Genomic DNA, 27,074 nt, shown 5'->3' on the forward strand with positions numbered 1-27,074 from the left:
ACGGTATAGACACCGCAATAAAACTATTATCATTGATAAATACAGTCATATTTTGACATATTTGAAACGGATAGTAATTCCACCACCACCACGTCAAATAACACCTATGTTGAATTTTGGTTAAACTCAAACTCAAAATATCTTATATTCATATAGGTTAACAAGTACACTTATGAACGTCAAAAAAAACAAATTAAAGCAAATGTAAATTTACATTTACTACCAGTTCGCAAGTCAGTGCGTAGACAGAGAATAAATAAAAATGTGTTTATTCGATATGCATCACAATGTGTAAGATGTGGCAACCCTTTAAGTAATAAATACCTGTGTTCCCAGCTCTTCCATAACAAGCCTAATTATAAATTCCTTAAAATAAATTTATATAATTAATTAAATCTTTTATTTTATTTTATTAATTTTTGTTTTTGAATTTTCCACTGATATTTATTTATTCACCTTACTGATTTCGAGCTATCTCTCCAGGCTACCACTGTGAGAAAAAAAAAAATTTAATTACATAAAGTAGGCAAGGAGTGCAAAACAAGCTGTCATCAATACTAATTCATCATCAATAATCCTTACTTATAATATCTTGCTATTTATAACATACTTTCGGATTTTTCTTACGTAATACAGTTTCATGTTTAAAAAATCGCGTGTGGGTAAAATGGGAGGAATCAATGGTCGTGTAGGCGTTTTGTTTATTCGTATGATATTTGTATGAATATCTGTGGGATGCAAACGGATTCAAGACATGTTTGGCGCGACACTGGGGTTAAGTGATTTCATATTGCATAAGTAGGAGTGAAATATGTTAGTTATTTAGGGCTGTACTGAACTTTCTAGAAATAGCAAATAAATTATGTCCTAGATAATATGTATTAGCTTACACATACAACTGTGTAGGTATGTTTATCACAAAACGTTTCGAACGCGTGAGTTAAGCACCAGTTATTGTAGAAAGGGTCCGGATGAGTAATCCATTATACTTAATGTTTTGCCCGTTTGAACTAATATATTTTTATTTATTTATTTCTACTACATTATTCTACCTTAACAGTTACTACTAATTCGATAGAACTCCAAAATAATACCCACACCAATTATCCTACATAAAAACATTAATAAATTTAACTTATATGCCTAAATCTTATAACTAACGATATAGCAAGCAACTCTTGTTATGTTAGAAAAATTTAGTCTTTCTTCCCCAATCCTATAAAAAAAGCTTATAATTAGGATTTTGGCATCCAATTGATCTCAGCTTTGTGCCTGAAGGCTTCAGCATTCGTGAATTCGACCTGAAAAGCTTTTTTTTATGGTATAAAACAAAGACCCTACCCGCTATTTGTAAGCCTAGTCGAACTACGCTTTTTTTCCAATAAAGTAAGGAAAAAACTTTAGTATAAATCGCATTCAGCACCCTTCAGACACATAAAAGATATAAAAATAAATGACTCCCATCTATTAAGGATTGACTTACCAAGTCTTAGTTCACACTAGTGATAAAATCAACTGCGTCTCCCCACAATAAAACAGTTTTACGATATTTTAATTGCACGTTTGTGTTAATTAAGACTGTGAGAAAGGGCTTTGTATAAATTGTTTTCGGTCTATTTGTTTAAATTTATTTCACAGAGAGTGAGTTTCAGCTGATGGTTTTCTTGTGAATTAATAATAATTGTTTACATCTTTGTGTGGCCTAATTAGGTTTACGTGGGAGCTATAGGGACATTTAAGAAAACTTTTAGATGCCCGAGGTATCCCATCATCCCATTTGAATTCAATGTATTGCGACCACAAAGCGAATACCAACATCCTACAACTTACACAATTTTAAAAACATGTATAATATTTTTTTTTACTTCATAGGCACTTTTATAAATAATATATATGTTTTGATATTATAAGATAGTATGATGTAAGTAAACTATCAGTGTATGTGTTAAGATCCACTATCGTGGACCCCCAAATTTTTTTTTCGCTGACGTTAACCCCTTGCAAGTTATCATAGACCCCTAGGGGTCGATATCGACCACTTTGGGAATCACTGCACTAGACCAATACTGTTCTAATAAAAATTATTAAATTTGTACTTACTCGGCTAATATTTAAGGCTAAGGCGTTTTTCCGAAATAATTTAGAATTATTTCGGAAAAACGCCTTCTGTATGGCAATTAAAATTTACAATAGATTACCGAAAGAACTTAAAGATCTTCCGACAAGAATCTTTAAAAAGCGACTTAGTGCATTACTTTTAGAAAAAACGTACTACTCAATAAACGATTATTTGTGTGAGACATGGTAATTTATATAAATTTAATTATGTATAATAATTGACTTAATTTATATGAATCTGATGATGATGGGCTGTCATACTGTAAGCATCGTAATTGTGTAGCTCCGTATTATTGAGTGCTAAAAAATAATTTCGTACACTGTTCTTGAGACTGCGACGTCACAAAACACAAATTGAAGTGTCGTCCGTGTAGTGGAACTACCGATTTCACACAATATCACGTAAGTTCTTGAATTTCAACAAAAGTATCTCCAAAAAGTGATAATTAGAGGTTAGAAATCCACCAATCATATTGAGCATAGACAAAAGATCAATGACATTGACACTTGTCACAGTAACAGCTAACTAGTGTTGCCAGAGCAAGTAAATAAAAACTACCACTAATTACGTTCCATAACACGCAGATTTAGTTTACAAGAATGGAGGATCAGTTTCAACTATTGTTTGATAAAATGAAGAATGAAATCTTGAACCAAACAATAGAATTGAAAGATTCGATAACAAATAATATAATGGAGAGATTAGACGAAAAACTTCAACCTATTATAACAGAAAATAGAAACTTAAAAATAAAAGTAGAAAATCTCGAAAAGGAAGTAGAAAGTTTAAAAAGAGGAAAGAAGCAAAACAATTTGATAATGTTTGGAGTAAATGAAGGCGAAAGGTCTACACAAGAATTAATACAAAATACAATACATATTTTCAAAACTGACCTTGACATACAATTACAAGAACATGAGATAAACAAAATATATCGTCTAGGAAAGGGAAAGTCTTCTGGAAAACCAAGACCAATTCTGATTTCCTTTACGAGCGAATGGAGGAAGAATGAAGTTATGGGAAAGAAGAAAAACTTCAAAAATGTATATGTTACAGAAGACTACACAAAGGAAGTAATAGAGAAAAGGAAAACGTTGCAGGCGCAGCTAAAAGAGGAGAGAGAAAAGGGAAATATCGCGTACCTGAAATTTGACAAACTAGTAGTAAAAGGAAAAAATACTAACATAAATAAGGAAAAGCGCAAAAGAGAAACATCATCATCCCCACAAAACAATGCTCAACCAAGGAAACAACAAACTCTAATGCCGCCGATTAACAATAGACCAAATGCTTTCGACGTAATGAGGATTAGAGCTAATTCTCTTTCGTCTCTTCCCGCTAAGACAACAACTAACAAAGAATAACAATTAACTGTCGGTAAACGGAAAAATAAACAGCTCAACATGAACCAACATAAAATAACAAAACAAAATACTTCCCCAAGCCGACTGGTCATCGTGGGGAAAAATGACCACGACCCTCTAAAGGAAAAAAATAACACTAACATGAAAAACAAAGTAAATGACATCCACATAGCAACTATACGCGCATAGCGAAAAATAGAACAGAGTGGAAATCTTTAGAGGAGGCCTATGTCGAAAGACAAGCTGAAATGTAGAAACGACCGTTTACCGATACCTGATTTATGAAAAGAAAAGAAACTGTTAAAAGTTATAAACGTATTTGTAAGAAAAATTACTGTAAAAATAAGTTCAGCAATAAAGGCTATTTTATTTTATTTATTTATTTTATATGAATCTGACTAATAATGTAAAATCTAAACTAAGATAAATTTGCGCGCCACTGTGTGTGGCAGAATATGCGAACGACTGACAATTGTACCACCTTGACATTTTATACCATATTCGTGCAATAAATAAATTATTATTATTATTATTATCGTTGATCCTACAACATATTAATTTAAGCTCAAATGTTGAAAGGTATTGAACTGAAAGCAAATTATGTGTAATGAAAGGCTAGGACAGCATTATTAATGATTTAGTTAATTGAGGTAAGATAATCTTAAAGAAGCTCATCTTAGGTTTGACAAATTACTTTTAGATTTCATGACATTTTGATTAATTACATTATTGGTGATTTAATTTAATGTTAATTAAGTGGTGTTTGTAAAATTTAATAATGAAATTGAAAAATGAAACCAGGCCTTTTTAAAAAACTAGCTGCCCCCGCGAACGTCGTCTCCTTTTTAGTATATACCAAGATGGAACATTTTGTTATGCTACCCCAGCGACTGTTCGGTTTTCCGGAATTAAAACTTTTTAGGTTGTTCCGTGATTTGAATCTCTATGTAATTAGAGTTCAAGTCATTCAATTCAAGTTAAAATAAAAAGGGTTGATCGTAGATGTGATAATTGAGGATTACATGTATTTTTGTATGATGTATTGATAATTGATAGGAATAATATTTAGTGGGTTGCAAAATAGAAGTTTGTCCGATTCGCAAACCTAACTGATATGCACACAAACTAAAATCCGGAAAAGTTTTAATTACCAACACCATGATACGAGAATTTTATATTATAGATATATAACTGCAAAAGGTCATGTTTAAAAAATATTATTTTTTAATGTATTAAGTTATTGTCCAATATAGTATGTCAAAAAAGAACCAGAATACTTTGGTCAATGAACATTGGAATATGGCTTAATTTATTAAAATTGTATTTCAAAAATGAAAAAGCTGTATGTTGTTAAACTGTCCTAAGGACATCTACATTTCTACTTGATTTTTGTTTACATTATGGAATCTTCATAATTGCAGTGTCTAATGTCTTCGCCCTATATTGTTAATTTATTGTATAAAAAATCGACTGAGTTTTATAAACCATTCACCTAGTTTAGTCAACAACTATCTCCATGACCTTATCTTAAATATTCTAAAACTTCTAACGATTTATTTATAACTAATCCATTAACATAGCCTAATAAAGTCATAAATAGTATCAATCCCGTTCTTCACTATCATTGATTGATACTGTCACAACTTGTACCATCTAACGGTATGCTGTCCATGCATTTCTCGTTTACAAGTGGTTTTAATAAGTCTTGCTAGTTAATTGCTTCTACGTTTTATAAAGCTTTTAGTAGAACTTCTTTTAACTTGTAATAAAACTTTGCGTCTCTGGCTATAACAGAAAATGTAAATCATTTCTTTAAGTATTACATTTTTGTAATACTTAAACAAACGATTTGATCTGTCATATCACAAAATAGTACAGACAGACTAGTCTTTTAAGAACATCATTAAGAAATCATTTACAAACCGCATTTATGTGAGCTGCTACTCTCACATAAATGCGTCTACATTAGCTACATAATCTACACTAGCGTGCGACTCTCATACCTGAGATCGTTGGTTCGATCCCCGGCTGTGCACCAATGGACTTTCTTTCTATGTGCGCATTTAACATTTGTTCAAACGTTGAAGTAAAACATCGTGAGGAAACCGACATTGTCTTAGACCCAAACAGTTGACGACGTGTGTCAGGCACTGGAGCCTGATCACTTACTTGCCTATTAGATTTAAAAATTGATCATGAAACAGATTCAGAAATCTGAGGCTAAGACCTAAAGAGGTTGTAGTGCCACTGATTTATTTATGTTTTTATGTGACAACTTATAATAAAGAAAATTATTTGAAAGTCTTTAGCTTATAAAAGACAAAGTAGTACCTCTTACTTTTTATCGTAATGTGGAATTATAATTTTATTAAAATTTTTCTTACATCATCATCGAATCTTGTATGCAAAATCGGTGCCAAAGCCAGTCGACAATCGGGACCAACAGAAAGTGCCTTTATCGAAAGTAATGCAAAATCATTGACGAAATAATCGTAATGTAACACATTTGAACGGATACATTCTTCCGGACAGGTAGTCAATCTTTGTGATGTAGACGTGAGCGACTGGCAAGCCCACCCGCTGCGATTCCACCACAGTACCGCTATAAGCAATTACAAACTAGTTTTGATCAAAAGTATATAAATGTAGAATGAAAAAAATATAAAAATAAGAAATACCTTGTTGGAACTAGTAGGTTTACCCGCCCGATTACATTTGAGTTGCACATACACCTGCTACCTTCAGAAACAAGTGTATATACACAGCGGGACTGATAAATCAAACTTAAATATTGTATATGCCGTTAATGTAATGAAGATGTCATTACAATTCACGGTTTCTATAATTTATATTAGTGAAACCTATTGTGGATACATCCAATGTGTTTATTTTATGTTTTATTTTTAACTTTATTTTTATTGTAAATATGTATCTGTTTTGTTTCCAAATAAATAAATAAATACTACTTAAAGAAATTTGTTAATACTAAAATAATTGTTAATAGTGATCATGGAAATAAATTTTCCGTTTCACTCAGTTCTGTTCGATTTGCGAAGACTGAGGGTTGAAGGCTGTTGTAGAAGTAGAATTATTTTTTTTAGTAGTTTAGGACCGTATATATGTTAGTATATATATTTGTATTATTGTTTGGCTATAATGTAGTGGTAAATACTGTATATTATAAAAAATATAAAAGAGCAATGTTGGCCTAGTGGCTTCAGCGTGCGACTCTCATACCTGAGGTCGTAGATTTGACACCGGCTGTGCACCAATGGAGTTTCTTTCTATGTGCGCATTTAACATTTGCCCGAACGGTGATGTAAAAACATCCTGAGGAAACCCACATGTCTTACACCCAAAAAGTCGACGGCGTGTGTCAGGCACTGGAGGCTAATCACCTACTTGCCTATTAGATTTAAAAATGATCATGAGACAAATACATAAATCTGAGGCCAAGACCTAAAGAAGTTGTAGCGCCACTGATTTATTATTATTTCTTATACTGTATATAAATAACCTCATCCTTAAATCCTCAGAAAAACTAGATCCATTACTAAGAAATACTATTTTCACACATTCACCATTCAACCTGTCTACTTAATCAGCGATAAACGCGAGACGTAAAATTTCAAATATAACTAATGGATCGACTCCAGCGCTCACATAACATGGAAATAAATCTATGTATCATTTAATTTGCATATACTGCCATCTGTCGGCTTATATGCTATCGCTAGACTCTCGCCGATACAGGTGTGTCATGACTGCTAATTATGAATGAAATCTTACGTCATTTGTTTTTATATAAGATGATTTGACCCTAAAATGTGTGAAGCAAGAAATCACTTTATACAGAAGTTGATTATTTATCATCATCAATCTAGGAATACAATAAAAGTTTTAAAATTTAAGCTGCCCACTGAAGTATTTCCGAACCAATTCGACTTTAGGTCCTTCAAGAAAAGAGCATACCAATACTTAAAAGGCCGGCAACGCACTCGCGAGCACTCTGGCATCGAGAGCGTCCATCGATATCGATGCCAGAGGCGACATCACTTAACATCAGGTGAGCCTCCTGCCAATTTGCCTCCTGTTCTATAAAAAAAAAGATTTCCGGAGTAGTTGTCACCCGGCCACGGCGGGAGACGCCAACCCTTTGAAGTTAATGAAGCCTCTATTTAGGAAATTGGCTATATCGACATTCTGATTTAGTTCTGCTGCTTCCTGCTTCAGGAACTTAAAGGAAATCTAAATGCCTAAATATAACTTGTATTCAAACCAATCACATTGCAGATTCAATATTTGTTAATGTCAAATCTTATAGCTTTATTGCTTGTTCGAGTATCATTTGTAATGCAATTTGATGTATGGACTTGCAAAATGGGCCACTATGAAGTACTTCGATATTTAATCATATTGACTTTGGGTGTGGCTTTGATCGATATTCTAGCCGTCATCGTATTAAATGTAATAGAAAAGAAATTATGGTACTGAAATCCGAGATAATAATAGCCAAACTTTGATAGATATTTGTGTGTAAAATGTATTTTTAAAACTCTCAAACCAACCACTGTAACCCCAAGCTCAAGTCAAACTCGAATTTTCTGATACAGGATCTTAATATTGTGATGGGGCCATTGTAATTTACGATTTTCATTACACAATTAAAAAGTCAATTTAAAATTTGTATTATTAGCTAGCGCAGTTGTAACCGTACTTTCTATTTAAACAAAGTAGTAAGAGCGTGTTCAAAAAGCTAATTTGCTAGAAGATTGCTAAAAAGCTTTGATTTTTTGCAGCCAACGAGCTTTATAATTGAATGAAAATCAACCGTTTCAAAATCAATTACGAAAAGAATTACGCTTTACGCGAGTGCGCGGGAGTTGCTTCGTGCTATTGACCCACAACAGCTTTTTGTACATATAACGGGCTGACACACTTCATTCCTTATTGACGTTTAACTTAATGGCTTAGGTACACCTATAGAATTACATTGATTTCGGCATAGAGCAAATAATCTTGAATAATTGCGTTTTTGTTCGTTGATTCAAAGGTGTTCTTCAATTAAACTTTAAATCGTCAAGAAGAGTCGCGATGACTACGCGATATTTTGTCTTCTTCAACGGCTTCAATAGATTTTGTTTATATCCTATATTATATGTCGTCAATTCAAAACTCAATAAAGTAAAGTAAGTAAATCAAAGTATAAAGGTTTAATGTTTATGTTAAAACGGTTTTTCTTCACCCATATAATTTAAGTCCTTAAGGTACAACCGATAAATTCTTGCTAAAAAACAAAATTAAATTAAAAACTCTTTTAATGCCTTTAGCATAGAACAAACTAAATATGCTTAACGTAATATAATATTTAGTGTCTTACTATGCTTCATAGTAACTGTTTGTATTCCAAGGGATTCCTATAAAGCTCTCCAATTTTTGTATAATCTGACCAGCGCCGAAACCACATTGGACCCTCAGTTTTAGATCGTCCTCCCATCTTTTTGTCTGCCTTTCTTATCCATTTCGTGGGTAGCTAGAGCAGTATTGGCTTAGTGGCTACAGTGACCGATTCACATCTCCAATCCGTAGGGTCGAGCCCGGGCCGAGAATCAATGGATATACATTCTGGCAGACACAGGTGGCTGATCACCTACGTGTCTATTTCATTGACACATGATAGTGAATTACGAGCTGGCGGGAGAAACGATCATCGCGGACATTGTCTACTGTACGCACACCTAGCAAAATTACTACTGAATCAAAACAACACCTGAAATAAATGCACGAGTAATGCACCTACAGATATGTACAAGTTTAAACGTGTTATGACTTATCGATTCTAAAATATAAGCGAACGGCCCTTATTTTTTGAATATGCTTCGTAGATACAGAAATCTGAGACCCAAACCTCTAAAAACGCTACTGTTTTTTTATTTATTTTCGTGGGTAGCACTCTATTACTTTTGTATTATAATAAATTCGAAATAAGCCTTTTTCGCGAAAAAGCTTTCTCCTTAACACGAATTAACTTCGATAGTAATATGCAAATGATATCAATAAAAAAATTAACTACGGTGATCGTAAAAGATTTCGAAAGGAAATATAAAAACAGTTATTCAATAACCAGTTGTAGACGACGCGGCTCCAAGTTGCCACGATATTCACGATAGCGGATAATTATTCATAAAATCGTTAAACTAACAAAGACACGAAATACGAGTAGGATATTTCAACAGAATAATATACTCGTCAAATAGTACTCTTCTAGGTTAAGTAATTCGTAATTCTTTGTTTACGGGCTATGCTTAAAATAGTGTAAACGGTTACCTAGAATTATTATCTGACCTGGCAGGTAGTTTTGCCACATAATGATTGTTACAGTAAAAAAAATAGGTCTCAAAAATTGTGAATAGTGGTAAAAGACAGAAAATTAAGGTATACGTTAATGACAATTATAAAAATGTCAAAGTAGGCCATCCTTATCACTTAGAGGTATAAAATAGTCTATTCTAATTATAAACAAAATTCCAAGAAATCAATACAGGAGGAGTTAGTTTACAACAAACAATTATATATATATATACAGATTTCACATAAATTCTTATACTTAGTCTAACCTGTGTTGCCTGTGTTTGAGTTCGATTTTCCTACCACTTTGACTTCAATGAAAAAACTTATCAGTATGAACTGTATCTATGACAGCAGTGGAAGTTTTTCGTTTCAGAGGCCATTTTGGTTCGCTGAGCCAGCGAAGAGTCTGATATTGAAATTTGATTACAGGATGATCTGTATAAGCACGCGTGCTAATTTCTTAAAACTCAATCTCTTTAACTGATCTTCTTTGATTAAAATCATACTTCAACTTGGACTGTTTCAAGGTTAATTAAAAACGATTCAATAGACTTCGAGATATGGCACGCAATTTGTCCCTCTCGAGTGACGGCTGTTTGAGCTTGAATTAATTTGGGATACATTCTTATATGTATACTAGCTGCCCCCGCGAACTTCGTTTCTCCTCAATGCCTAGTCTGGCTTTTAGTACATACCAACATGGAACATTTTGCTACGCTTCCCTAGTGACAAACAAACTAAGTATCAAATAAAAAATAGGGATTGATTGAAGAGGGTTGAAAGTTCAGGGTTATATGTATTTACTAATGCTGTTTCATAAAAAAAAATATTGTTTTAAATCTTAAATGGGAAAAAAAATTAGGGGTGGATAGTGTTAAAGACATTTAGGGGAATGAAAAATAGATGTTTTCCGATTCTCAGACCTACCCAATATGGATACAAAATTTCATGAGAATCGGGAAAGCCGTTGCGGAGGAGTTTAACCTCAAATACCGCGACACGAGAATTTTATATATAAGAAAATACAGCATATAATAATATACAATAATAGAATTAGTAGAGGAACTCACCGCTGGCTATATAATGATGCTTAAATTTTATTCAAGAGAACTTAGGAAATGGTCTATTTAGATTAGCGAATAAATATTTTAAGCCCGATCAAAGATATTTACTTGCAATTAGCTTCCTGTTGTTACCAATTGTAGTACAATTACTGCAAGATTTCTTATCATTAGGGGTATATCACTAGGAATTGACACAAAAGCTTATTTATTTCTCAGCGCACGATTCTCTTCCCTAAGCTGTTGATTCGAACCCTCGCAGTTCAGCAATAGTTTCTGAATATCAGAATCTGCACTATAATAATATAAACTAACAAGTTGTGCAGAAAAAAAAATTTATTCAATGAAATAGAAATTTTTGTATCCACGCTTATATTTTCTGACAATTATTTAAGTTTTGTTCTTAATAACGAGAGTGATAACAAATTATTGGGGTATATTTAGACGGCTGTTTAAAGAAAAATCTAGGGACCAAGAGATCTGAATGTAATGTGGATCTATTTTTTTAATCATTTTATTCCGACAGCGGATCTTCGTGATAAGAACATTAAGTTTTACCCGGGTTTCAATATAAATATAAATACAACTTTTTTTATTTTTATGACTTACTGAAAATATCTTGTGTGGTATATGGATGTATTTTAATGAAATTGTATAAAGCCTCAATATCATTATCATTAATACAGTCCATGACACAACGTGTTCGGGGATAGACGAATTATAATGTATTAAATACGTCCATTAAGATTACACTTTGAAATTAATTTTAGTATCGCATGCAGGAAGCAAAATACTTCACGCCTTTGCTATCTAATCGTTTGGAGCTGGAAGGCGCTTTATAATAAAGCTTAGAATGGAAGAACAAAGCTATTTATAATAGTCAAGTGAGAGCAGGCAATTTTGTATGTGTGAAATTACAGTAAGTACTTATAAGGTAAATATTATATATTAATAAAAATGTTCATACGAACGAATCAAAATTTTCGAGTTCGAATTTTAAATAATTTTAAGGATTTACTCTTTAATATGGACACTGATCATGTTGTTTTATACACTACTACAGACATTTAATATGGGTGCTATTTAAAATTTAGGTTTTAGAAAACTTGATTATCTTATTTCTTGGTACTGTGAAATAAAGCATGCAAATACAGGGGTCTAGGCTCCGAATATAATTTTGGTCCGTGCGCTATAAGACTTTTTAAGGAAATATATAATAGCAATTATATATATTATATTAATTATATAGTTATAGTATTATATTTTTAAAGGCTCTTAAATCAAAATTAGATTCAAAGAATGTTATCTTTACGTTGATTAATTGATTTAGTATTTAGATAATATCTAGCTAATTAAATAAATCTATTTCGTTTGTTTACTTTCCGCCGGGAGAAATCCAACTTATATTATTTAAGATTAATACATTAATTATTTAGTAATAATGTTTATTTAGTAAATTACTAGTTAAATATTACCTCATATACATTACACAATACAGTAGCCTTTTGTTCTTAACGTTTCGTGTTTAGGCTCTATTTAAGCGTGCGATAAAATTATCGACTTACGTAATAAGTTTTTACGACTAGACAGTAGACATTTTCCCAGGTACCGTTTAATCTAGCAGCTAAATAGTCTCGCTGCACGCTACTAAACTTAAAATTGCCACTTACACCTTATTATGTATGGGAAAGTGAAATGTTAGTTTTTCAATACAGGCTTCTAACGAATCTCGGTTATTTGCGTTTTACTACAAAGTTTACTATTATCTAGTTGATAAAAGGGCATGGGGCTAGTGCTAGACGGGCTATTTCTTGCGATATTTGTTTAAGAAATAGGTGTTGTTTGATGATTTTGAGAGTTTTTCACGCCGCCTTATTCTCTCGGCCTCACACCCTCTGTATTCTTTGCCGATGAGTAGGGATGCCTACAGATTCAAATTTAATGACGTGGAATAAGTAATACCGTATCGTATGTTCCATAATAAACACTTTATTTTTCATAAAAATGTCAGTATTGAGGATCTTCACTTCGACCAAAAAGTTCTTAAATCTTTGCAAACGAAAGCGGGAACTGGTTATACAGTCTTCTAACACAACTATTTTTTTCATTTGTTTACACTTCGCACGTGTTTGTTTTGCGCTGAACACAGCCTCCTAGTCCGACAGTTGTATCGACATCAACAATCATAGCTTAAACAATGTATGTAATGAATTATTCATCGAAGCCTTCAACACTGTAACGGTGAAAACTGTTAACAATAAAAGACTATTGAATTGCCTGTTTGACAATTTCAGGTAGACTGAATTTGATTCTTTTTACAATAGAATTAGAATCCTTCGCTATACGAAAATAAATAAACCAAGCGCCTTAGAGCACTTATTTTACTAATAGAACTAAGATTTGTACTGTATGTGTGAGTACTCTTAGGGGGCCTTCATGTATTACGTAAGTATTTACTGTAATTTATCCCAAACCCATTTTCTCTTTTCATTAAAAGTAAGCAATACTCTTAAAAGGATACATAATCGTTTTAATTTTTTGTAGGAATCCTCTAAAATGCATCTCGTTTTCAAGCATAGATAATGTGTGGGTAAATTATGTTAATAAAAGTAAATAATAACTGATGACGTCATCACCAAATAAGAAAATCAAAATCCACACTATGTAATACTTGATCGGCATCGTATATACTGCAAAACGCATGTAAATGGTATTTCGAATGTGACTGCAATGCCTCCGTGTACCCAACGTTGATTTGAGTTAGTTTTACTCACCTAGTTTTCTAATTATCAGACAGCCTAGATTCCATAAAACTTCCACTGGTACCGCAGAGTTGTAAAACTCAACTTATTAATTTATTAGACATTACAGAGACATCGACAGGACATTTATTACTAACACACACAGAAAAACACATAATAACAATAATACAAAAAGAAAAGAAAAAAAGAATAAGAGATATTTTTTTTTGCTTTTAAAGGACAAGGTACGTTTTGAGTGTGTAATGCGTGTGTGTTGTGGTTGTATTTGGCAACCTACTTATTTTCATTTCAACTAATCGGCGAAATCAAAGTCTTTCTCATTAAATTGGAATAAGAATTACCTAATGATTTAAGCAATTCATAATAAAATTTTATAGCTCGCGTGTTATTAATCTTGAACTCACATTAACATATCATCTCTTCTAGTAATGGTTTGTCATTACCGTTTACATTTACATAAGCATTATTTTGCTGACCCAAAGAGAAAATAGATTTTGTAATATTAATTTTATTGCTACTGGTATAGGGTTCATTTTGCTTATTTAAGAGATTTTGCAAAATGTTTAAAGTTCATGCAAATGGTAAGTCGTCAGTCATCCAAGACTTCATTACAAAATAATTTTTCTTGCTGTACAGGTTTGGAAAGGTGGTTACGTAAATTTTACTTTGATATTTATAAGTAATAACAATGATAGTCTTTATAGAAGTTAATATAGGCAACATCGGAATTAAAAGACACACTTTAATTCCGATGAAGCATAATTGTGTAATTTTCTAAAAAAATATTAACATTTATTTCTTATACAATTATATTTTTCATGATTACACTCTCTGAAATCTGAAGTAAAGTAGGTACACCTAGCAAAGACATTTTAAAAATTTTCATCATCATCATAAAGTCACTATAAAAATGAATTCATCCGAGGTCGAGTATTTTGTTTAATATTCTGTAAATATAATAAAATATCCAGTAGTTATTGAGTTTAAAACAATATAAATAACAAAACAACAACAACAACTCTATACTAATATTTAAAATTTTAGTACTTATAGAGATTTTTAAAAGGCCAGCAACGCACTCACGAGTTACCTGCTCAATGCCAGGTCAGACAGGCGGCAATGTCACTTAACATCAAATCCAGCACGTTTGCCCCTTAATATTCTATATAAAAAAAACATATCTTTCACCTATAAAATAAACATATAACGCCAAAAACACTTGTCAAATAATAGTTGCTACATACATAATTAATTAACTTGACTAACAAAACCGTTATTTAATGTAATTGTTTGTTTAACCACGAACGTCTTTATAACGCTAATAATGAAATCACGATCCTGTGCAGCCCGGTGTAGAGTAACAAAGCACGAACGGACCTCACGTCACACATTCTTCAACGATTGCAGCTAATTTATCTTCAAAACGTCTGTTGAGGAATTTTCTTAGAAATTTAAATTTTTTAACGGCTTATTGAGATTACAATTCAGTTATACATTTACGTAGTTTTGAGTGACGTACCGTATTTCAATAGAGCATTTTAAACACATGTTAATGCATTAATTGTTTAAAGGTAACCTTTTTGACGTGACAACGTTTTATACTTCGATGCAGCCGACTGCACGCACTAAAAATGACGCATGCGGCGTTACCTCGCTCTGAGGCGTTGTATTTAAGGCTTGAAGTGCAAACGAGAGCGCGGAACGAGCGACAAAGAGGCACAATCGGTATCGACAACTCGTTAAAACTTGACATAATTGTATTTAAGCGTTCAAATAAATGTAACTTAATTCATTCAATTGTGATTTCCATTTACCGTTATATCCATACAAAAGATTTATCTAACAAATAAAAATAAAATTTTCTTTTGAAAATTGCAACCATCAGTATTTTATTTTATCAAGGTTATTTATATCAAGGCACACATATTATGCTTAAATACCGTAATGTTAGTAGCTTTTCTATACATGTATACTGAAAATTAATTCACAAGAAAAACAAAATAAAGATTTCCTTAAAATATTGTCTAGCTGTACCTTTATTAAGATATGCCTAAAGAATTAAATTTAAACAGTAATTTGCATTGACATTCTTAGAACACTTTGCAATTGAACGATCTATTTGCATGTCTCGTCTTAATAAATTTAATTTAGACATTTCCAATTCGTCATTCACATTCTCGTTCATTCAACTCGCGGACGGACGTGATGTGTCTGATATTGTTACTTCTTTATCAAGCAGGTGTTGTAAAAAAATCTTTGAATGTTTTAAACGTTCCGTGAACTATCATTATTTCCATTTGGGTAATAGCGTCAAAAGGAAATTTCGACTGTTAATTTATCTTAATATATTAATTACGCGTTACGTTGTTTGGACCACGCTATGGACTCCTAAACTTCTATACATATTATATATATATAGAAATAAAAAGAAAAAATATAGAAATTATATATAGAAATATATATATATATATATATATATATATATATATATATATATATATATATATATATATATAATTCTACTGTACGTGTATATGACACTGAACTCCTCGTCAATGGCTGAACCAATTGATGAATGATTTTTTTGTATGCGTTTAGCTGGGTTAAGATTCACAAATCAGCCCGGCAGATGGCGCTGCAGTCGGTATTTCATACTTTGTTTAATATCCTAATCGCTTGAAATATAACTCAGAACAACGTCTGTAGTTAGGCTAGGTTTTTCATCTCATTTACCCCACTATAATGATCGAAGTATCTGTGATGTTCTGTCAGTGAATAAAACTAAAAAGGTAGAAAAGTTGGGCCTTCATACTCAAGCGTATCATAAAAGCGCTGTATATTAGCTGAATTTTATTTGTCCAAGTGCTTTAGAGCGCTGTAAAAAAGCCAGATTAGGGCTTAAAACTAATTTTCAAAAACATTTCCACTTTTGAAAATATTTTGTTCGGTCCTTTACGCTGCCATACGTATGGTTATAACAATATTCTGATACGTTTGCGTACATTATTTAACCTAAAGTATTGTACTAATAACTAGTTTTATAGATGCGTTGTAAAGATAAATTTATTTCCGGGTTGTTAATGTTGACTATTTGTTCGCAGATATGCCCAGGTTATGAGATGGAGCAATAAACGAGCCTCAGGTGAGCTTACTATGCAAATCTTAGCAAACATTTACGTCAAGTATATAATGAGTCTATTCCGGAATTAATCGACAATCCATTATGGATGAAAGCTAGGTGTGGCGACGGTGGACTCAAAGCTGTAGGAATTAGTCTACGACCTACGCACGCCTGAATAGAGCTATTAAATTATTATGACACGCTTAACGATGATTTACAACTCTGAGATCCATTTAAGGATGTCCACGGAAGTGCTGAATACAAAAAGTTAACGAAATAAACTTTCGCATATTATTAATCAGCGAGCTTTTTGACGTGTTTTCTCCTAACAAACACGTATAGACATCTCATTTAAATATGATTAAATAAAAGATCTTATTTTAAAGTTGAAAATATAGAAAATACTTTTCTTTTACTTTTTACTACTTCTTGGGTGAAATATTGGATAAACTATCATTACGACAGATGTACAAATTCAAAATTCGAGCGTACTCCTCCCTTAAAGGCCGGCAACGCACCCACTGAAAATGGGTGTCTATGGACTGTGACGACTTCCTTTTTGGGCGTTTCGCAGGCTTGTTTGGCAATTATATATAAAAAAATATGTTCTTACTATATGAAGAATGAAAATTAATGAGGAATTAATTTTTGAAACGTATTTTTGTACGGATTTTAATAATTGATCGATAACAACAACCACTTTCTTACAAATAAATGATTTATTATTATTACACCTCTTTAATGAAGAAAAAGAATTGTGTAATAATAAGTATGAATATTAGCAGTCCTACCAAATGAGGAATCTGTTTTTATAATAGTGTATATCAGGCAGTTATGAAAGTCTATTCAAGTGATTCGGTAAAAGTCCAAGGCACCAGTGTGTAGCAATTACACGGCAAATTTCCCTTTCGGAGATGGACATTCACGTTTCTAAACACGACAAAACGGGACAAGTTTCAAATTAGCCTTAGAAACTCTTTGTAGGTGGTGTAACAAATGCTGCCTTCGGGCTTACAATGCATCAATGGGTTGCGACAAGTTGTGCTCGCTTAGAATAAATATGAGCCGATGACAAAAGATTCTTGTTCAATGTAACGTCTTGTTATAGATATGTAAAATGTCTCTGTTTCAATTTATTGCAGCGATTTACACATTTATGTATATGAACACTTGACTTATCTGTGTCTGTTAGATTATGTAGGATATCCTTAAATTGTATTTAATTATATTTCAGTTTCCATTAACTTAATACCTGTCTATTAATTGTTTTTGTATTTATGTTCTATATATATTATTATATATTAAACAGTTTGCCTTAACTCACTTAAACAGGCTACATAGCCATGTGCTGAGGCAATCCAACTTCTTGATACGACAGGTATAAGGTGCGGTATCTCAGACACATGAACACAGTGTCAAAATATTATATAACACTAACGCCCGAATCCAATAATCAATCCACAATCTCAGATTAAAAACAATCATCAGTCCGAGACAGTCGATCGATTTCCTATTTGCATCCCAATAACCAAACCAGCATAGCAACATAACGAAGCCAATCCATTTTTGGCGGCGGATAGAATTCAATCTCCTCGCTCTTTTCATAGTCGCACTCATTTTATGTGAACTTTATTGTAGATGATCACATAATGTTATGTGATCCCGCCGCCCATGTACACTAACAATGCGAAAAGGCTCGCAAGTGCGTTGCCAGCTGTTAAGAATTGATACGCTCCTTCCTTGAAGGTTTCACTCAACCCGTGTTCGTTTGAATCACGGCTAAGCAACAATGTATTTGTCTTTCTGTGTACGTAATTAATACTTGCTCCAACGGGGAACAGCGGGGAACATGAGGTAAGCGTCATGTCTAAAAAACAAAAATGCCAGAGAAACGGATACAAACTGTGGCCAAGACAACTATTATTATGTATTAACTAACTGTGCCCCGATTGAATTCCATTAATTTGGTCGTTTTGAGATGTTACAGAATAAATTGACTATCAGATACAAAATCAAAATTTAATTTAATTCTATATTGATGAATGCGTTTAATTAAACATTTTGTTAATAATATTAAGTTAAGGTCTTATTTTTACATGAATTAAATCTGTGTTATATAGGATTTTTTGACAGAATGCACTTATACAGTCAAAAGTCTGGTACTTCTTAATTATACAGAAGTTTATTATGTTAATTACGTGCGTTTTACTGAAAAATCTTTCTTTCACTATTTCCACCAAAACCTATTTTTAAATCCGATGTTTAACATAATTTAAGAACCTTACTTATTGCTTTGGACCAACGTTAGGTATTTTTAAAATCACTTAAAATATTCTAAATTATTTGATGCGTTGTGATATATATAGAATAGAATCCATATCGTATACAATGCAATTTGCACTCAAATTTTCCTAAGCCATTGCATAACTCAGTTCAATTCCAACAATGAGTAAATGTTTCAGCTATCTTACGCTATTAACTAACTAACTATCTAAGACCACACGTATTTGCACGCTATTCTCAAATCGCATTTAGTAAATCTTCCGCAGAACACGAACCTTTAGAACTAATAGGTTCGTTTACAATACTAATACTAAATGTAGGGTTTAACATTCTTTTAAGCTTTCGGAAGCGAATTTTATACCAACGTACCAACACAGATGAGATGAATATGAAAAAAAACAGACCCATGCGTTTGACCCAATTCCCCATTGACAGTTAAAAGACAATGCCAACGTCAAATAGAAGAATAGAGTTGATGAAGACATCAACTTTTGGTAATGTTTTAACTAATTTATATTCAAACAGAAACAAAAGACGAATACATTTATATTTTGAATTTGGAATCCACAATGTCCAGAAATGTCTAGGTCAAAGTTTATGGTTCCGCTCTTTTAACATGTAGTGTTCCCTTCTTGGAACACGAACAAAATCATAAAACTGGAACGTAAAACTCACGATTTAATTTTCTGGCCAACGGGGTTACCTAGTTTAAGTTGTAATGAGTTATTACACATTCTATTATAGTATTCTATTACACAATCTATTGATTGCAAGGAGCAAAGGGAATTTATAATTGGTACGATAAATTGGATCTCGAAAATTGATTAACGAAGGTTGCGCTAACGCATATAAATTATAGTTTTAATAGTATCTGGAAAATCCATAGTTAAAAGTGACTGGACTGAAATGTGTTCAATAATCCTAATAATACTTTGTGCGCAACGCGCAATACAAATCAGGTGCAATTCAATTGCAATTAAACCAAAAAATTAGAATTTATTTACTAAAGCGATTTACGATAAAACATATGACTTCATTATTAAGTATATTTAATTACTTAAACTACTTTAATTTAACAACTTTTTAAAGTCAACTCGTAGTTCCTAAACCCATGTCATATGTCATTATAGACAGTCAGAGGTTTTTTTTTTGACGTTCATAAGTTTCATATTGTGTGACCTATATGAGCTTTTAAGGGTCTGTTTCACATTGCCCGGATAAGTACCAAATAAGCTATTTATTACTTATTGGTAGGATAAACAGTATTTTTGCGTTTCGCGACTGTCAGATAGCGCTATTCGTCATGAAACGCGAAATATCTTATTTGGAACTTTTATCTTTCAAATAATTTATGTGTTGCATAGCTATTTAGTACTTTATCCATACATTGTGAAACAGGCCCTTAAAAACGAATCACTACTAAGTTAAATGACACAATCATCTTACTTTTAATCTGATATAAATTATATTTTAAAAAGTACATAACAAATACTGTCAGTTTTATTTGAAGGTTATACTGTGGTATTTTACAGATCAGGAATTCGATTAAAATCTAGTTTGGTTTTTATCTTGAACAAGTGGAAAGTCTACATTGACCTTTACGACATTGCACAAGTTATCGAAGTAAGTATTAACCATGTTGTATAATAAATAAATTACTCATTTTTTTAAAGCGAGCAATGAAAAGAAAAGGTCTCTGATTATTGAATTAATTTTAGCTATTGTTTATATTACGGAGTGACTTAATAAACCAGTAAATAAGAGATATAGGACACCTTATTTATTTTCATCCCAAACACAATATTCATAATAAATTTATATTATATTCAAGTACTTGTTTGTAATTGAGTCTTGATTTGACTGAACATGCCCTTGAATGGGACAGAGGATGTCCACAATGAGCCTCTATCGGGTTCTGTTTTGATCTTCGCATTTCATCTCGCTTCAAGTTTACCGGCTGTTCTGCAACTGTGCTTCAGGTTTGATTGGGACAGCCACGCTTTCCTTGGGGGATACAATTGGAATCTGTGTAGTTGGTGTGCTTGGAATCATAATAGTAATAGTAATATGTAGTAGCGTGTCTAAATTCCCTAGTATAAAAATCGCAAAACATTCCAAAGTTATTATTCAAGGAATAAAATGAACATTAAATCAACGAGTAACATAGAAAATACAAAGACATGAAATGTTTATTTATCGTTATACAGTTTCAAAAGGCAACCTGTTTGGTAAATATGGCGCTTACCTACTTGTGGGTTCGATGCCCGTTTTGGGTACGCGTAGTAGTGTTTTTGTATTTTCTTTGCCACGTACTGAATATCTCTTAAAATTATCTAGCTGATAGAACATTGTCTTAAAAGCATATTTCTTTTTAATATCTTTATTATACGGACGGAGCACTAAGGCAGTTTAACCTGTACATTTTCATTGAAAATTGTACGTTTTTATTTTTAATACATTTAGTAACAAACCAAAGTTTAATAAATATCAAAATTGCTTAATAGATAAAATACTGTGTTATTAAAAACGCTGGATAAAGTTTTACGCAACCTTTATGACGGCGTGGACATTTTTTATACATTTCTCAAATAATAATTTAGATACGCGTGGCGAACGAGACACCATGATACCTTTTCATTTTAGTCTATTCGCTAACACATACAACCTGTGTTCAGTACTGAAACAAAGCACAGTTGGCTAGTTACCTGTAATGATTAGAAGAACGGTGCAGACCCTTTAAATTCCAACGTGGTCCAGATAAGCATTTAACTGATCGTCCAGGGTACGAGAGCAAAATTATCGCTCACGTTTCACTACTGCTTTTGCGATACAGCAATTTGTATGTTCCTTACAGGAAGTGGGAAATATTATTTAATGCCTATTTATGGATGAAATCCGTTGTTTCAAATAGGCGTATGTGAGTTTGTTTAGAAGTAATATTTGATAACCGATATAGATATAACATATTTTGTGATTTATATTGGTATTTTCCTTACTTTTTTATTGTAGGCCGATGTTATCTTACGATAAAAAACAGGGTTGTTTTTAACTTGTTGTATTTGTATGTATTAGCAGATTAACTATTAAAGTCATTGGGAAGTTAAAAATAGTCTATATAAAATGTTTATTCCTTTCTAAATATTCGTCGCGTCGATACGGTACTGCCTGACATTATAAAAAGTATTTAGGAAATCGATAAGTTAAATCAAACCATACAACGATAATGGCTTTCTTTAGATTTTAAAAATGTAGAGACAATGTCAGTTGTAATAAGAGGATTGACATATATATGAAACCAATACGTATATTGGTTGTCAAATATTTCAGAAATTTATTTTCTGACTACTAAAGAAAATAATATATCTGATGGTATATATACGTACAACAAAACAAAGCATACTGTAAACATGAATATTTCAATTCGGTGATAGTAGTAATTATTTATGTTAAATTTGATTGCTAAACATATATATATATATTACTTTTCATTGCTTTTGTAAAGCAGTTGATCTATTATCTAAGGCGTCTTACTTGCAGGTATTGACTTTGATGGCTGATTAGAAGACTCTCGTATTGATCAATAAAATAGACATAGTATTGCTACCCGATGCTCCATTTATTAAACGATATAATAGGCAACTGAATTCGTATATGGTAAACTGTGATTGATTCAAACCACGAACAATACTTATCTATAACTTTTACCAATTTAATCGATTCCGATCTATAACGCCGTATTATCAGTTGATACTGTTATTGTCTTTGAGGATAAACATAATAAATCTACAATAATAACCCTATTATATCCGTAGGCTCAGTAAATCTTATGTAATAACCCTATTATTCCCTATTCAGAGCAAAATCTTTCGCGATGTTAAATTTGTGATACCGAGAAATTGTTATCTTTGAACGTTTTTCTGAATGAAAGTTTTTAACTGTTTATTTACAAGTGCCAAAGTCTGCGTTTTTATTAATAATAAATATTAAAAAAAAATATTAGTTTATATATTTATTCTACACCGTTATTCTATATTTTTATACTCGTATTGACGTACTTATATTGTCAGATAAGTACGTGACTGTGACTATCTCCGACTTTGTGTATGATTAGGCCTCTGTATTTAGAATGGAAATTGATAAGTCTCACAACTATGACCCCCGTATGTCAATAACCATTTCCAAAGTTTAACCTTTTTGAAATTCGGGAATCAGATTTAGCTCTAAATCACATTCCAGAATCTTCTCCTAAACCTACTGTTTAAAAACTTTCCAGCCTTTGCCTTTTAAAATGGCTTTTTAAAAATCAACGTCCCGTACAATACAAATTTTCGAGTTAAACTCCACGTCTTGCGCCTCCTTCAATGAATTAAAATCCAGGGTAAACGGCGTATTGTTTGGACGGGTATTGCAACTGCAGAAGAGTTGCTGCATCTAAGAAGTATTAACCTCGGACAGTGTCTTTAACTTTATTAAAATTAGAAAACTGAATGAAATAACAATTTATATAATCGCAGAAATGCAATTCAGTGGTCAGAATGCAATTGTCTGTGAATTAGATCAATTAGTGGTTACACAGCTTACAATTTACAAATCATCGTAACTGACATTTGCAATACTAAAGCTAGTACTTTTTCTCTAGAAATTTCGTATACAATCCAACACGTTTCGTACACAATGTTTTATTAAAACCTAAACAAAGTTAACTATTTTTTTTTTAATAGAACAGGGGGCAAAAGGGCAGGAGGCTCACCTGATGTTAAGTGATACCGCCGCCCCTGGACACTCTCGATGCTATAGGGCTCGCGAGTGGGTTGCCAGCCTTTTAAGAATTTTTACGCTCTTTTCATGAAGGACCCTAAGTCGAAAGCTTAAGACACAACTTCAGTCTAGATACTATTCAGTGTTGTTTTATGCACCGCGCCATCACAAGACACCAGCGCTCCTGATATTAACAACATTTATATTTAATACAAAATCGTCGGAAAACTGCTTCTGGAAATACATAAAAATTGAGTAGCACTAATTAGACTAATCTGTGAAAACGGCATCTGCATTTACAAGACGACAAAAATAGATATATTTTTATATAACAGAGACACTCAACGCAATAGGGCTAGCGAGTGCGCTACCGGTCTTTTAAAAATTGTTACTAAGTCGAATTGGTACTGAAATACTTTAGTGGGCAGCTGGTACCACATATCGGTGGTGTACGGCGAAAGCCTTAAGAAAGGCTTAGTTGTGCAACGACGGAAGTGATAATTATTATATTCAGCTCTAACTACATTCTTATTATTTTTTTAATTTTATGTGTTTAAAATTAAACACGTTATTTAAATATGATTAACCTTCCAAAATAGCTATGATAAACATGCCTTGACCGAAATATTTAATTACCCAGTTCATAGCTTTACAAAAACATGCAAAAAGCGATAGAATTTTCTTTTGAACTTTAAGCAGGAAATGCTGAGCTCCAAGTGGGTCAATGATTGTAGGTACTCGAGAGCTCATCCAGTTATATTGCAAGTTACCGTAACAAGTACCTCACTGTTCTATATAGTTTATGTCTGCGGCTTAGAATTCCCTAGGGTTATTAGCTTTTGAATTTCGCTAAGGAGCGGTTGACAAAGTTAAGCAACGTTTGTCGCGGTCTTGTGTGGATGGGTATTCTCTTCAAAATTGTACTATATTTTTAACTGTGTTAGAACTTATGCAGTAATTAGAATTTAAATCTTAAAGTTTGGTATTATAATATCCGCGACAAATATGGAAACATTTTATTAATTATCTGTCAGTATGAATCATATAAATATCCATTAAAAAACAATAATTAAATCACAAACAATTTATTTTATAAAATATCAAATCTTAAACAATTTTTAATATTTAAATCTATTAAAATTGGTTATATTTCTTACAGATGTTTCCATTCATATTGATTATTAAACTACTCTATAGAACAATGATATTAAGTAACTTTAAGCCGATCACGTTTTGGTAGCAAATGGAACATGGTAAAACCGACCTGTGTTAATGGTAATTTGACTTATCCGTAAAAGGTCCCTGACTAACAAAATGCTAATCAAAACTGCATCTAAGCGAATGTAAGATGCATTGCTTTCATATAATCCAATGAACCCACAGTACTTCTATGAAGAGATGCTTTGTCTAGTTCTGGTATGAAAAATTGCTCTATTTGATAAACACATACATTATAATACCTTAATACAAAATATATAATTTTATTATTCTCTGTATTGCATATGCTCTGCTATCTGCTATCTAAATACTGGCCATTAAGAAAAATGAAAACCTGCATGGTGTTTTTAATGAAATGATTTACGTTCTAAATTTGAAAATAAGCAATACGTATTTCACATTCATTTGTTTTTTCAAGGCAATTTAATAATCGGATATAATTAAATTTTAATATCAACTAACTACTATTTATTTACAATTTCAAATAAGATATCATTAAACTCAGCATATAGTTTCATATCTCCACTAATCAATATCAACTGTTCCTGGTGGCCTTTTGTGAACAGATAAGATACATAATATAATGTTTTGAATTAATTAAGACAACGAATGAACTACACGAGGTAAATATCAATAAACAAGTAGAGAAACTGTTTGCATTGTGTAATAGTGATACATTGTTCGTTTATTGCTGTCATTTTAGAACTACAATACGCATATTATATTGATTATGAATTGTATATACTTAATTATTCACAAAGTACCTACGAAATATACTTTAATGTTAAAATCTAATAATATCTAATAAATAAATCTAAAGATCATAGAAAAAGGCTATGAACTCCTTGGAACGTGGATAAAAACAATTATTTATGGTTTAGACACTGATTTTATCTTGGCTGCGCGTTGAAATCGTTTATATCACCGACTTCTGTCATAATGTAGGAACGAAATATTATCTCGCTTCTAGTAAAGTGTGTTTAAGAAGTCAAAACTAGTGTGATTTGTTGTTATCGCGCTGTAAGCTTTACGCTGAATATTTATTCGTGTTTATACATTTATATAATTCTAGCAATTTATACTTTTTATAGTGCAACCAATTTAGGTTTAAGTACCTTTTGAAAGAATTGAGTTTTCCTGTCATAATTTTAAATTTAGAACTGTACGTATAAGTGGTTCTTTTTTAAAAAATCTAAAGAACGTTATAAATGTAACCTTTGATGATTCATTCTTACAGAGAAAAAATCTCAAAAAAAATACAAGTTTTCAATATTTGCCATTGCTAAGAGAAATATATATGCCGGCTATAAAAATGGAATTATACTGTAATTTATTCCTTTGAATTCAATATTGAATGTTCTCAGTCCGCGGCATAGATTAACACAGATTAGAATAGAATTCGAATTCGTCTAAATAAAGCAACTTTTGAATAAATTATCTAAACCAACAGGAAGAAAGCCGTTGAAGCACTATACAAATAATGTTGCTTCAATCGGCGCCTACGCAACTCCGTCGTTATAAATTGTACTTCGTTATGAGTGTCAGGATGGCAGGTGGTCGGGAAACTCGCCTATGGTAGCTCGAACTAATCGCTGAATTATACCTTTTGTTGGCTTTTTTGACGTCTACCTCCAGTTTTTGTTTTGCAAAACATTACGACGTCTATATTGTAAATTCAACTGATATTAATTTAATTAACATAGTAAATACATAGAGTGTAGTGGATCACTGATTTAGTGATTAACACTCATGCAGTATATTCTGAAGGTTTAATAGCGATATAGTATTTGCCTTACATAAAACTAAAAAATTAATCAGTAGCGCTACAACCTCTTTACGTCGACCTCAGATTTCTGAATCTGTTCCATGCTCATTTTTAATAGGCAAGTAAGTGATCAGCCTGCAGTGCCTGACACACGTTGTCGACTTTTTTGGTCTAAGACATGTCGGTTTCCTCACGATGTTTTCATTCACCGTTCGAGCAAATGTTAAATGCACACATAGAAAGAAAGTCCATTGGTGCACACCCGGGGATCG

General features: G+C 32.2%; 1 protein-coding gene across 1 annotated transcript in view; it reads left to right on the forward strand.

Annotated features, from left to right (window-relative positions):
- LOC111001646 (cadherin-99C) overlaps positions 1 to 27,074 on the forward strand; it is a 123,470-nt gene that overhangs the window by 37,182 nt on the left and 59,214 nt on the right. Inside the window, exon 2 of the mRNA XM_022271594.2 lies at positions 16,759 to 16,799. The gene's annotated coding sequence lies outside the window, so the exon portion shown is untranslated. The remainder of the gene's footprint in view (positions 1 to 16,758; positions 16,800 to 27,074) is intronic.

Source organism: Pieris rapae, chromosome 19 (assembly GCF_905147795.1).
Source record: "Pieris rapae chromosome 19, ilPieRapa1.1, whole genome shotgun sequence".
In the NCBI taxonomy this organism is placed as follows: domain Eukaryota; kingdom Metazoa; phylum Arthropoda; class Insecta; order Lepidoptera; family Pieridae; genus Pieris; species Pieris rapae.